This window comes from Rhincodon typus, chromosome 7 (genome assembly GCF_021869965.1).
Source record: "Rhincodon typus isolate 14 chromosome 7, sRhiTyp1.1, whole genome shotgun sequence".
NCBI classification, from domain to species: domain Eukaryota; kingdom Metazoa; phylum Chordata; class Chondrichthyes; order Orectolobiformes; family Rhincodontidae; genus Rhincodon; species Rhincodon typus.
In genome coordinates, this window is record NC_063338.1 from 55,562,938 (window position 1) to 55,576,143 (window position 13,206).

The window sequence follows — 13,206 nt, forward strand, 5'->3', positions numbered from 1 at the left end:
GGTTCTGGGAAGTGGGTGTAGGGCTAATGCAGTCAGGTAGATATAGAGGTACCAGTCAGCTGTCTGTGCCCATTTGGCTCAGGACTATTGCATCACGTTAGTTGATGGGATGGCCCATGGTCAACCTGTTGGATCTATCCACAGAATCTAAGGGAGAAGTGGTGGGAGGGAGTAAATGTGGCTGCAACCCTGACAATAAGCCTCTCTTCAGGACTGGAGGCTGCAGGCTTTGGGCATAATAATGAGGCGGAACAGGGAAAAGATATCTACTCAGTGAACCTTCTCTGGACTGCCTGTATATTTTTTCTTAGATAAGGGGCCTAAATTTGTTAACAGTATTCCATCTGTAGTCTGACTAGTGCCTTGTATTACTTTAACAAAACCTCCCTACCTTTATACTCCATTCCTTTTGAAATAAAGACCAACATTTCTTTTGCCTTCCCTATTTTCCACTGAACTTGGATACTAGCTTATTGTGGTTCATGGACGAGGACTCCTAAATCCTTCTGTTCTGTAGCTTTCTGCAGTCTTTCTCCATTTAAATAATATTCAGGTCCTTTATTCACCTTGCTAAAACATATAATATCTCATTTGCGCATATTATATTCAATCTATTAAGTTTTTGCCCATTCGCTTAACCTGTCTATAACCCTCTGCTTCTCTGAGTCATCCTCACCACCTGCTTTCTCAATTCCCAAATGTTTACACTAAATCGTAAACAGTGACATTCCACTTAAGGCAGTATGGTGCCAGTATGTCTATAATATCATGAGCCTTGCCTTATTTGGTCAACACAGAAAACTGCAGGTCACAACATGTCCTCCTGCAGTTTTAACTGAGGTCAGAGTTTAAACCAGCTTGCCAAAAATTCCAAGCATGTTTGATTAATGCTCTCCGCCAGTCTTGTAAGCATTTCTGCTGCTGGTCACCTGACCACAGCCCTCAATTGGTTCTCTTCTTTCTCTCCCTCCTACTATGTTTCAGTATATTCCCTGGGTTCTGCACCTTGGAAGGAAGGAGACTGCTCTGCTGTGGAGCCCATTGGCCCTGGAGGTTTGATGGACAAGTCATCCCTCCTCAGCTTGGACTTTCAAGGGTCAGAAGGAGGTAGCAGGTAGAGGTTGGAGGGTCCCATCATCCTCCAGTGTCCTGAGTGGAGACTGCAGAGAGACTAGGGATGATGGAGTACAGGCACGTGCACATCTTCAGCAGACCCTGAGGCTGCAGAACATGGTTCTCCACGGCAGTCAACAAATTGCACATGTAGGCAGACAGATGATTCGCTACACTGTTTCAGGGTCTGGTGATAGAGCGCCAGTGTTCCCATGTGCCTGTCTACCACTGTGTATTTGCATGAAGCCCCTGATATTTGGCACTACAGGGTAATCTCCTGCCTGGCATTGAGCAGGTGGCTGGACTCTGCAATCCCCTGAGTGCCAATGGCCTGGGACACTTCTTCCTTGGCTGGGTGCAGAGCTCTTACAGTGAGGTGCTGACCAGATTGTGTACCCAAACTCTGTGTTATGTCTACAGTTCCCATTGAGGTGTCAGTATCTGGGCTGTCCAGGATTGCAGTAGACAGTCTTCCAATGCTTCCTCTAAGGCCTTGGTATTCTCATTCTCAGAGGTCCATGTCGGTACTTCGTCTGGAGTTAGCTCTTTCTCTGCAGAAGAGGGAGAAGATGTTGCAGAGAGTGGTTGGAATTGGTATGCAATGATTGAGGGTGATAGGGGGATTAACGGGAGACTGACAGTGGTATTCAGAAGGCTACTTACTCATTTGGTGGGACATGAATGTCTTGGCATCCCTGCAGGAGAGGTCCCAGTCTTCTCTTGTGAGGGCCAGGATTTTCTCCTCAGAGGGGTTGAGGACAAAGATGTTGGGCAACTCCCCACTGGTACAGGCTCTCTCCATCCTGTTGTCTTTGTTGTCACGAGAAAAAGGCTTGGGGAAATGAATGAGATGACAGTAGATGGGACGGTTGTAGGTGTTGGCATTGGTGTGGATGAGGGCAAGTTGGTGAGCTGTTCTGAAAGATTGAGGAGGCAGCGCAGAGGTAATACAGGGTTAATGTTGTGTGAGGCTGAAAAGCAGTTGAAGGACTGTCTTGCAGGCATCAGTGAGGGTGAGTGGGGCATGAGCATGAGGCATGTGCAGCGGTACTGATAAATTGAGTGTGAGGTGGCAGAGAGAAGAGTGTGTGGCTCTTACCCTGCCAAAGCAGAGAAAGTCATTGACCTTCTTTGTACATTTTTGGCCATTCCTCCATACCCTTGAGGTGGCACTGACCCAGGTGGCAACCCCAATCCAGGCTGGCAGAGTCTGGTAGCACAGCCTCCTCTAGTGGTCCTCAAGGAAGACAACACCTCTTTGGTGCACACCCCATTCACCACGATCTCTGGGTACCTGTTGAAGAAGGGAGGTGCAAACCTGCCCTCCTCCAATATGTTCAGATTTTGTCCATCATAGGGCATGGCAACTTCAATATGCCAGTACTCATCTGGGTTCACAATGGGCTTTTAAACATGGTACAGATGCACAGGAACCAGTCTTTTAGCGGATATCTGCTGAGTGAGACATTCCAGGAATGGTGTGTAGTAGGATGGGATGAAAATTAGATGTGACGGATGCCACAGAGTGTGATTAGGTAATTAATGAGACAGGTTTGCCAAGATAGGGTGAGAAAACTTGCTAGATTTTGCAGCGGTAAATCCTCCAAAAACACAATACAACTTGGACATACCCCAAAAAATGCCAGATTGATCACATCACGTTCCACCTGTATGCTGACAACATCCAGTTTGACTTCACCACCATCTCATCTTAACCCATCTCTAAGTTGACAGACAACATGAAAATATAAACAGCTGGAGAATCTCAGTAGGTCTGCCAGCATCTGTGAAGAGAAAACAGTCACCATTTAGAGTCCAGTGACCCTTCTTCAGCATCCACAGTTCTTTGTTTTTTGCTTACTTGAGAACATATATTCCTGGATGTGCAGAAATTTCCCTTAAGTAAATATTGCGAAGACCAATCTTTATTTAGTGCCACAAACTCTACTCTCTAGTCAATGGTTCCTTATGCAGACCATTCTCACCTATATTTGACCCCTTGATGGGCTTCTGAACATATAGCTGCTGCATGACCAAGATCATCTATTTTCACCTTCATAAGATTGACTGTCTCTGTTCTATTGTCTGCTGAAACTCTCATCCATGCCTTTATTATCTCTGGACCTGACTATTCAAGGGCACTCTGGCTGCCTTTCTATCTTCTATCATTGTATCCTAACTTGCACCAAGTCCCACTTACCCATTATCGCTAAGTTAACTGATTGATATTGGTTGCTGATCTGGCAATGCCTTAATTTTAAAATTCCTATCTATATCTTCCATGACCTTGTTCCTTCCTATTTTTATAAGCTCATCCAACTCTATAACTCTTCAAGGTATTTGTGCTCTTCCCGTCCTGGCTTGTTATGCATTAATGATTTCAATTCCTTCACTAATGACAAGTGTGTCTTCATCCACTATGTTACAACATTTAAAAGACATTTGGATAAGTACATGAATGGGAAAGGTTTGGAGGGATATGGACCATAAGCAGGCAGGTGGGACTAGTTTAGTTTAGGATTATGTTGGACTGGTTGGACCAAAGGGTCTGTTTCCCTGCTGTATAACTATGACTTTATGTGCCTAAATTCTCAAATGGCCCTCCTTAAACCTCTCCATATCTCTTTCCTCTCTTAAAACATTCTTTAAAACCTGTTTTACCAAGTAATTGGTTATTTGACCTTATATCTTATGGTTAGTGTCAAATTTTTGTTTTATAAGTAACGCCTATGTTAAGTACTTTGCGACATTTTCCTACATTAAAGGTGCAATGTAAATACTTTGCTATAACCTTTGTCTAATTCCGTCAGTCTTGTTGCCATAGAAGTGTGTGCGAGCAGATAACCTGTTAGATGCAAAGATCATTCACAACTTTACGAGCTTCCCTGTGAAGAATAGGCCATTGAAATAATTTGGAAACACTCCACACTTGAGGTCAGAGATTGGAGGCACAGACTCAGCAGCAGATTAGTGAGCACGTATCAGGAAATTCTTACAGTATCTATGTGAAGCACGACAAAACCATGTCTTCATGCACATTCATTCTATAATGCCTATTATCTTAGCTTCTAACCTAATCTCCTGAAGATAAAGCACTCCACTGAGGTTAGGAAAGGGCATGTTGATATGAAAGAGGAATCATTCTTGTAGGTAAGTGGTAGCAGAGTGGTAATTTCACTCGACTCAACTAAATCTCTGAGTCATTGGTTTGAATTCCACAATGGCAGATGGTGAAATTTGAATTCAATTAATGAATATAGAATTAAAAGCTAGTCAGTAGCAACCATGGAACTGTTGCTGGTTGTCATAAAAACCCACTTGCTTCACTAATGTACTTTAGGAAAGGGAGTCTGCCATCATTACCTAATCTGGTCCATATGTGACTCCAGACCCACAGAAATGTGGTTGATTCTTGACTGCTGTCTGAAATGGACAAGTAAGGAACACAGCCCTATTAAGCCACTATGAAGCCCAAAGAAAGAATTGAAACTGAATGGATTATCCTGCAATGACTGAGACATTGGAAATTACAAGGACCTTACAGTCAATGTCCCAGATACCACCACCATTGTCCCAGAGTATCTCTTGTTCCACCACCAGGACAGACCCAACAGATATAGTGATATAGTGGTATGCCAATATGAGGGAGTTGCCTTGGGAGTTCTCAACATTGATTCTGGACCCCATACTGATGCATCTTGTCTGATCAGTTAGGGCTCTTCCACACCAATTAGAAAAAGCATCAAGGATGGCAATGTGATGTGGGTGGGAGATTTCAATGTCCATTACTAAGAGTGGCTGGACACAAAATTGGTTGAGTCCTAAAGGACACAGCTGCTACATTTGGTCTGTAGTAGAGGATGGAGGAACCAGCAAGAGGGGAAGTAAGAACTTACTTGACCTTATCTTCGCAATCTATCTGTCACAGTTGTGTCTGTTCCTGATTGTGTTTGTAGGAGTGACCATCGTACAGTGCATGTGGAGAAAAAGTTCCACCTTCACATTGAGGATACCTTCCATCATGCTGTGTGCACTAGAACTGTGCTAAAGAGGACAGGCTTTGAATAGATCTCGAAACCTAATATGGGGCATCCATTAGGCACAATTGTATTCAACTACAATCTGTATTCCATAGCTGGGCATATCCTCTAGTCTATCCTTACCATCAAGCAAAAAGTTCAACTATGGTTCAATGAAGGATTCAGGAGGGTATACCAGGAACAGCATCAGGCAATACCTCAACAGCTGGAGTCAATGTGGTGAAACTACAAGCAGGACTACCTGCATGTCATACAGAGGGAACTGCTGCAAGAGACTGAGCTAAGCAAGCCTACAACCAATTGATCAGTTCTCAGTCTATAGTCCTGCAGTCTATCATTTTCCAGATTGAAAGACAGAGAGTGGTGCATGTATGGAACGAGCTGCCAGAGGAGGTGGTGGAGGGGGGTAAAATTGCAACATTTAAAAGGCATCTAGATGGGTGCTTAAATAGGAAGGGTTTGGGGAGATATGGGCCAAATGCTGGCAAATGAGACTAGATCAATTTAAGATAACTGGTTGGCATGGATGACTTGCACCAAAGGGTCTGTTTCGGTGCTGTATAAATCTATGACTCTATCTACTATAAGTTGCTGTTCTTTGTCTTTTCTGGCAACTTGTTATCCAACCTGAAAATGACCCTCCTAGAGGTGGAATTTTATCTCAAAGATGACAAAATAAAGGAGAAGAGGAAGTCATATCCATGCGTAAATTCCTGGATTACGCTACCATAACATGTTTCATCACCTTCATCACTTGCTTTATCACGTGTCACTTCAAATACCTTCATCGAGAAAGAATTAGACAGTAATAGGGAATACACAACACTGAGTGATTCATCTTGCACAGAGGAGGGTTGATGCCACACCATTATCATAGAGGAAGATGGGCAAAAGGCTTTCCATTGCTTTCAAGTTGCAGTATTCAGGATTCATGGTACTTACTTGCAAAGAAGCAATTTCAAGAAACATTACACCTTCTTGCAGGCTCTGAGATCAATCTGCAAGGATTTGCGACTAGTGACAACTGAGACTTTAACTGAGTCATTTGTGACACCAAAAATTTTTTCTTTGTTGTAGTAACCAATGGCGTAAAGAGTATTATTCTTGGTAGTGAAAGGATAGAACTGGAGTCTAATCTTTGCACATTTTATAAGATTTATTTCTAGAGACGCACGTTACAAATATATACATCCATATTTTCAGTCTGTTCCCATATACTCTTTTGAAAATCAACTTAAATTTAATCTAATTAGATAGTAACAGCTATTTAAAGGTTGCACTGTGTCAAAAATCAAATTCTCAGACTTAAAACTTGTGTTTTGTTTACTTTGGAGCTTGTTGCCACCAGAAGTAAAATTATACATACCTCATGTTTTACATTCATTGAGTCATGCAGGAAACTACATTTATTTTGTGGTGATTTATTAAATCAGGTGATTATTATAGCTATTATCATGTAGGATGAGAAAAACATCTGATGCTTTGTGTTATCATGAAGGCTGTTCCTCAATTAGAGATTGACATCTATGGGTTGCCTGCTTTTCCTGTGGATCTTCATGTGACTGAGCAGTCTGATTCTTGATTGCGGAGCTCTCAGCACATGCAGCAGGATACCCTATGATTTGGAGAGATGGTAGCTTGTTGTTAACGTCACTGGGCTAGTAACTTAGAACCCTTGCTAATGTCCTTGGGCATAAAACAAAGAACTGCGGATGCTGAAGATCTGAAACAAAAACAGAAATTGCTGAAAATCTGTTTTTCTTTCAAATGTTCTTGGGATAGGAGTTCAAATCCATGGTAGATGGTGCAAGTTGAATACAGTTAAAATAAAAATCTACAATTAAAAAATAAGCTAAGTTAATGGTGAGCGTATAACCACCAGCGATTGTCATGAAAATTGAAGTCACTAGGTGGTGAGGTCTAGATTGTCAGATTTGCTTTTTTTTCTTGCTTTTCCTTCTCTGCTGTTACTCTGTATCCCCATTAAAGCATTACCTTCATTTATGACTTGACTAAAAAGGAGGTTCTGCTGAAAGAATTTGAACAGTTAGGAGCTAAGGTGAATAGCAGAACTTCCAAGGTAATAATTTCTGGATTACTACCTGACTCATGGGCAAACAGGTGTAGGGTAAAAAAGTTAAAGAAATAAATGCTTAGTTGAAAGATTAGTGTGGGTAGAATGGAGTTCAGTTTTGGCATCAGTACTGGGGTAGAAGTGGGATCAGTGCCCTGGAGAATTGAATAACTAGGGTTGTAGAAAGGGCATTAAACTAATTAGAGGGGAGGTGAGTTTGGAAGGGGGAAATATAGGCTTAGAAAGCAAAAGGATATGGCAGTATTACAAAACAGCCAGTTGGATAACGATATCCAGAGTGAAACAAGAGGGGACAGAGTGAACAAACATACAAAAACAGGAGTAAATAGGGACAAAAGGGGAAACATTGGTTAAAAAGTCAAAATTAGTGGCTTTTCACATGAATTCACATAACTTTCGAAATAAAATGAATGAACTTTTGGCACAAATTGAGGTTAATGGTTATGATTATATAGCCATTGCAGAGAAATTATTACAAAATGATCAAAACTGAGAACCAAACATTCAGAAGTATGTGACTTTTGAAAAGGACTGGCTGGAAGGAAATGGTGTTTGGGGATTGTTTTCAGTGAGGATGGAATAATTTGGCTAATAAGAAGTGATCTTGGATCGGAAGATGTAGAATCCATATGTAGAGGTAAAACAACACAGAAGTATAGAAAATAGCAGCAGGAGGAGACTATTTATTCCTGCTTCCACCCAATGCCGTTTTCTCCCATTAGCCCTAAGAATTGTATCTAACTTCTTCTTGAAAACATTCAATGTCTTGGCCTCATCTGCTTTCTGTGGCAGAGAATTCCACAGACTCACCATCTCTGGGTGGACAAATTTCTCCTCATCTCAATTCTAACTGACATGCTCTGTGTGTTTAGGCTGCGACCCCTAGTTCTGGATTCCCTGCTCATTGGGAACATCCTCTCTGCAAGGGAAAGAAAACACTGCTCGGTCTGGTCTATAGGCCTGTTAATGGTAGTTATGTGGCAGGACAGGGAATAAACCATGTGATGATGACAGCACATTAGAAAAGGTTTTAATTGGGAAAGTCAGATTAGCAGAACTAGCCATGAGGCAGAATTCATTGACTGTATTCAAGCCATTTTCTGAGAAAATGTTGTGCATCCAATCAGGGATCAGGCTACTTTGGAGCTGTTGATGTGCAATGAGGCAAGTTTAATAAATGATTTCAGATAAAAGATTTCCTCGGATCCTGTAAGGACCACAATATGGTAGAACTTAACACTCAGTTTGACAAGGAGAAACTTGGGTTGGAAACAACTATGCTAAACTGAAATAACGGTATTTTTACAGAGGAATGAGGGCAGAGATAGCTGAAGTGGACTGGGAAAAGAGTTTTGCAGCAAAGATGGTTGGGGAACAATGGCAGACATTTAAGAAAATATCATGGATCACAACAAAGACATAGTCAGTGAGAAATAAGAAATTTAGGAAGGGGATAAGCTAACCATGGTGAACCAGATAAGTTAAGGATAGCATCAAATTAAAAGAAAAATAGTACAACATGGTAAAGATTAGTAATAAGCCAGAGAATTGGAAAAGTTTTAAATAGTTTTAAAGGGGGCAGCATGGTGGCTCAGTGGTTGGCACTGCTGCCTCACAGAACACCCGGGTTCGATTCTACCTTCAGGCGACTGTCTGTGTGGAGTTTGCACATTCTCCCCGTGTCTGCATGGGTTTCCTCTGGGTGCTCTGGTTTCCTTCCACAGTCCAAAGATGTGCAGGCTGGATGGACTGGCCATGCTAAATTTCCTGTAGTGTTCAGGAATGTGTAGCTTAGGTGGGTTGTAGGGGAATGGGTCTGGTGGGATGCTCTGAGGGTTGGTGCAGACTTGTTGGGCTGAAGGGCCTGCTTCCACACTGTAGGGATTCCATGAAACTTTGAGAATAAACTTGCAAGCAATATCAAGATGGACAAGAAGAGTTTTTTTTTAAATACATACAAGAGAAACTAAAATGAACTTCCACTAGGTGGAAGTGGTCGTGGGTTTGGAAGGTGCTGTCTGAGGATCTTTGGTGAATTTCTGCAGGCTGTCTTGTCGATAGTAGACACTGCTGCAACTGAGGTGGTGGAGGGAGTGAATGTTTGTGGATGTAGTGCCAATCAAGCAGGCTCCTTTTTCCTGGATGGTGTCAAGTTTCTTGAGTGTTGTTGGGACTGCACTCATCCAGGCAAGTGGGGAGTATTCCATCACACTCCTGACTCGTGCCTTGTAGATGGCGGACAGGTCTTGAGGAATCAGGAGGTGAGTTACTCGCAGCAGTATTCCTAGCTTCTGTCCTGCTCTTGTAGCCACTGTGTTTATGTGGTGAGTCCAGTTGAGTTTCTGGTTAATGGTAACCCCCAGGATGTTGATAGTGGGGGATTCAGTGAGGGTAACACTGTTGAATGTCAAGGGACAGTGGTTATATTGTCTCTTCTTGGTGATTGTCATAGCCTGGCATTTGTGTGGTATGAATTTTACTTGCTACTTGTCAGCCCAAGCCTGGATATTGTCCAGATTTTGTTGCAAGTGAACATGGACTGCTTCAGTATCTGACGAGTCGCAAGTGGTGCTGAACATTGTGCAATCATCGGTGAACATCCCCACTTCTGACCTTGTGATGGAGGGAAGGTCATTGATGAAGCAGCTGAAAATGGTTGGGCCTAGGACACTATTCAGAGGAACTCCTGCAGAGATGTCCTGGAGCTGAGATGATTGACCTCCCACAACCACGGCCACCCTCCTATGTTGTCAGGTATGACTTCAAACACCGGAGAGTTTGCCCCTGATACCCATTGATTCCAGTTTTGCTAGGGCTCCTTGATGCCACACTCAGTCAAATGCAGCCTTGATATCAAGGACTGTCAGTCTCGCCTCACCTCTGGAATTCAGCTCCTTTGTCCGTGTTTGAACCAAGGCTGTAATGAGGTCAGGAGCTTAGTGGCCCTGGCGGAACCCAAACTGGGCGTCTCTGAGCAGGTTATTGCTGAGCAGGTGCTGCTTGATAGCACTGTTGATGACACCTTCCATCAAGAGTAGATTGATTGGCGGTAACTGGCCAGGTTGGATTTGTCCTGCTTTTTGTGTACAGGACATACTTGGGCAATTTTCCACATTGTCGGGTAGATACCAGTGCTGTAACTGAACTGGAACAGCTTGGCTAGGGGAGCGGCAAGTTCTGGAGCACAAGCCTTCAGTACTATTGCCGGAATGTTGTTAGGGCCTGTAGCCTTTGCAGTATCCAGTGTCTCCAACCATTTCTTGATATCACGTGGAGTGAATCGAATTGGCTGAAGACTGGTATCTGTAATGCTGGGGACCACTGGAGGAGGCCGAGATGCTTGTGGCTGAAAATTGCTGCGAGTGCTTCAACCTTACCTTTGCACTGAAGTGCTTGGCTCTTCCATCATTGAGGATGGGGATATTTGTGGAGCCTCCTCCTCCAGTGAGTTGTTTAATTGTCCACCACCATTCATGACTGGATGTGGCAGGACTGTACAGCTTAGATCTGATCCATTGGTTGTGGGATTGCTTAGCTCTATCACTTGCTGCTTTTGCTGTTTGGTATGCAAGTAGTCCTGTTTGGTGGCTTTACCAGGTTGATACCTCATCTTCAGGTATGCCTGGTGCTGCTCCTGGCGTGCCCTCCTGCACTCTTCATTGAACCAGAATTGATCCCCTGGCTTGATGCTAATGGTTGAGTGGGGGATATGCTGGGCCATGAGGTTACAGATTGTGCTGGAATGCGGGTAGGCGATGGCCTCGTGATATTATCGCTAGTCTATTAATCCAGAAACCCAGCTGATGTTCTGGGACCTGGGTTCGAATCACACCATGGCAGATGGTGGAATTGGAATTCAAAACAAAAGTCTGGAATTAAGAATCTACTGATCACCATGAAATCATTGCCTATTGACTAAAAAACCCAGCTGGTTTACTAATGTCCTTCAGGGGAGGAAATTTGCCACGCTCACCTGGCTGGCCTAAATGTGACTCCAGACTCACAGCAATGTGGTTGACTCTCAATTGCCCTCTGAAATAGCCACTCAGATATACCAATCGCTACAAAGACTCAAAGAAATGAAACTGGACAGATCACCTGGCATCGACCTAGGCACCGGAAAAGAGCATTACTCTTTTTAAGTGCTCCACCAATGATGGCCAATCCTCCACATGCTGACCATTATAACTCTGGAAGTCCTTCCTGAAATCCGTCTCTCCCTCCAACCATCTTTAAGGTACTTCTTGAAATCTACCTCCTTGACCATCACATCAAATAGCTCCTTATTTGATTCAATACGATATTTTGTTTTATAAAGCTCCTGTGGAGAACCTTGGGACATTTTATTTTGTTAAAGGTGCTATGTAAATATAATTTGTTATTGTTCAAAATTATTTTAATCTTTGTTATGCCTTCCTTTGGCATATTTTCACTTGCTTTCTCATTCCAGCTAACTATCCTTGTTTTACTTTCTAAGTGCTTTACTACTTTATTACTTTTCTCCTCCCTGCTGCTTCCACTTCCCACTCATTCCTTCCATAGTTAATTGCAGTGAGGTGATCTTAACACATTGGTTCATACCGAGCTGTTGTTGCTGTCTCTATGGGGCTGCGTTCATCATCAGTCTGATCATGTTGACTTTCAGATTCTTAGCTTTGCTGTGGTCCAATATTTACCTGGTGTGACTGTCATTAGATATTAGACTTAGCTCTAAGTTCTGCATTAGAGAAGCATAGTTTGTATGTGGAATATACACATCAGACTATTGAAGCAGAATGGGACAAGGAAACAGGGATACATGGAATTATAAGTTATCAGGCAGCCAGCCAGTAGAAAATAGAGAAGCCAATTAATGGGAATAATGTGGTTGGGTATTTAAGATCAGCTTTCATACCTGAGTTGAAGTTTGCTCTCGGATTAGGAAGACAAGGAGTGGAAATGGTTTGAGAATGATGAAATTAGATGTGGAGTTGACTTGCAAGTAGTGGTGCAAGGTGGAAAACCACTGTGGAAATGAATGGCACTGAATTAGCAATGACTAGAACAATGTTTGTCATAACCTATCATACCAAGGAGTGCTTGACAAAGGAAAATGCTTGCCAGAATCAATAATCAAACAACTTCAGGTATCAAACCATCTTGCAATATCCAAATATGACAAGGTGAATACACACATTTTAAAATGTATGCTGTTAAATTGACTGTGCTATGCAGTCAATTGGTGAATATAAAACTTTTGTACACAAGTGTGGAGCAGTTAGGGGGGCGTTTCAAAAGCTTACTTTACAGAGTGTGAGTAGCCAACACCTGCATATGAACATTGACCGTAAGAATTTGAAAAGGAAATGCTGCCATAATGATTAGAGTGTGAAACACCAAAAGAAGGGCATGACTAGAAATCACAACAATAGAATGTAAGGTTTATTCACAGGAAGCTAAATGCAATAATTTTAATAATGTTAGTCCATTTTGCTGTGCAGGATTCACGGAAGTGGGATAGTAGGATAATTGGAACAAGATACACATAATGCAATTCCATCCCCATTTTGAAGTCTTTTATTCTGTTACCCCTTTGTGAGACACTTTGATTTTGTATTATTAATACAGCTAAATTGCATTTTGGGAAGCAAAGTAGGATGATTGAATGGAACTGTAAACCCTAAGGTAACCAGGTATTATAAAACTGAGGTGCTACAGGTGGAGATGTATAATTACTGCATTGTAAATTTTAAAAGATAGTTTCCACTACAAACAAGGACTTAGGAATTCAAGACAACAAGGTGCAGAGCTGGATGAACACAGCAGGCTAAGCAGCATCATAGGAGCAGAAAGGCTGACGTTTCGGGCCTTGACCCTTCATCAGAAATGGGGGAGAGGAAGGGGGTTCTGAAATAAATAGGGAGAGAGGGGGAGGCAGATAGAAGATGGATAGAGGAGAAGATAGGTGGAGAGGAGACA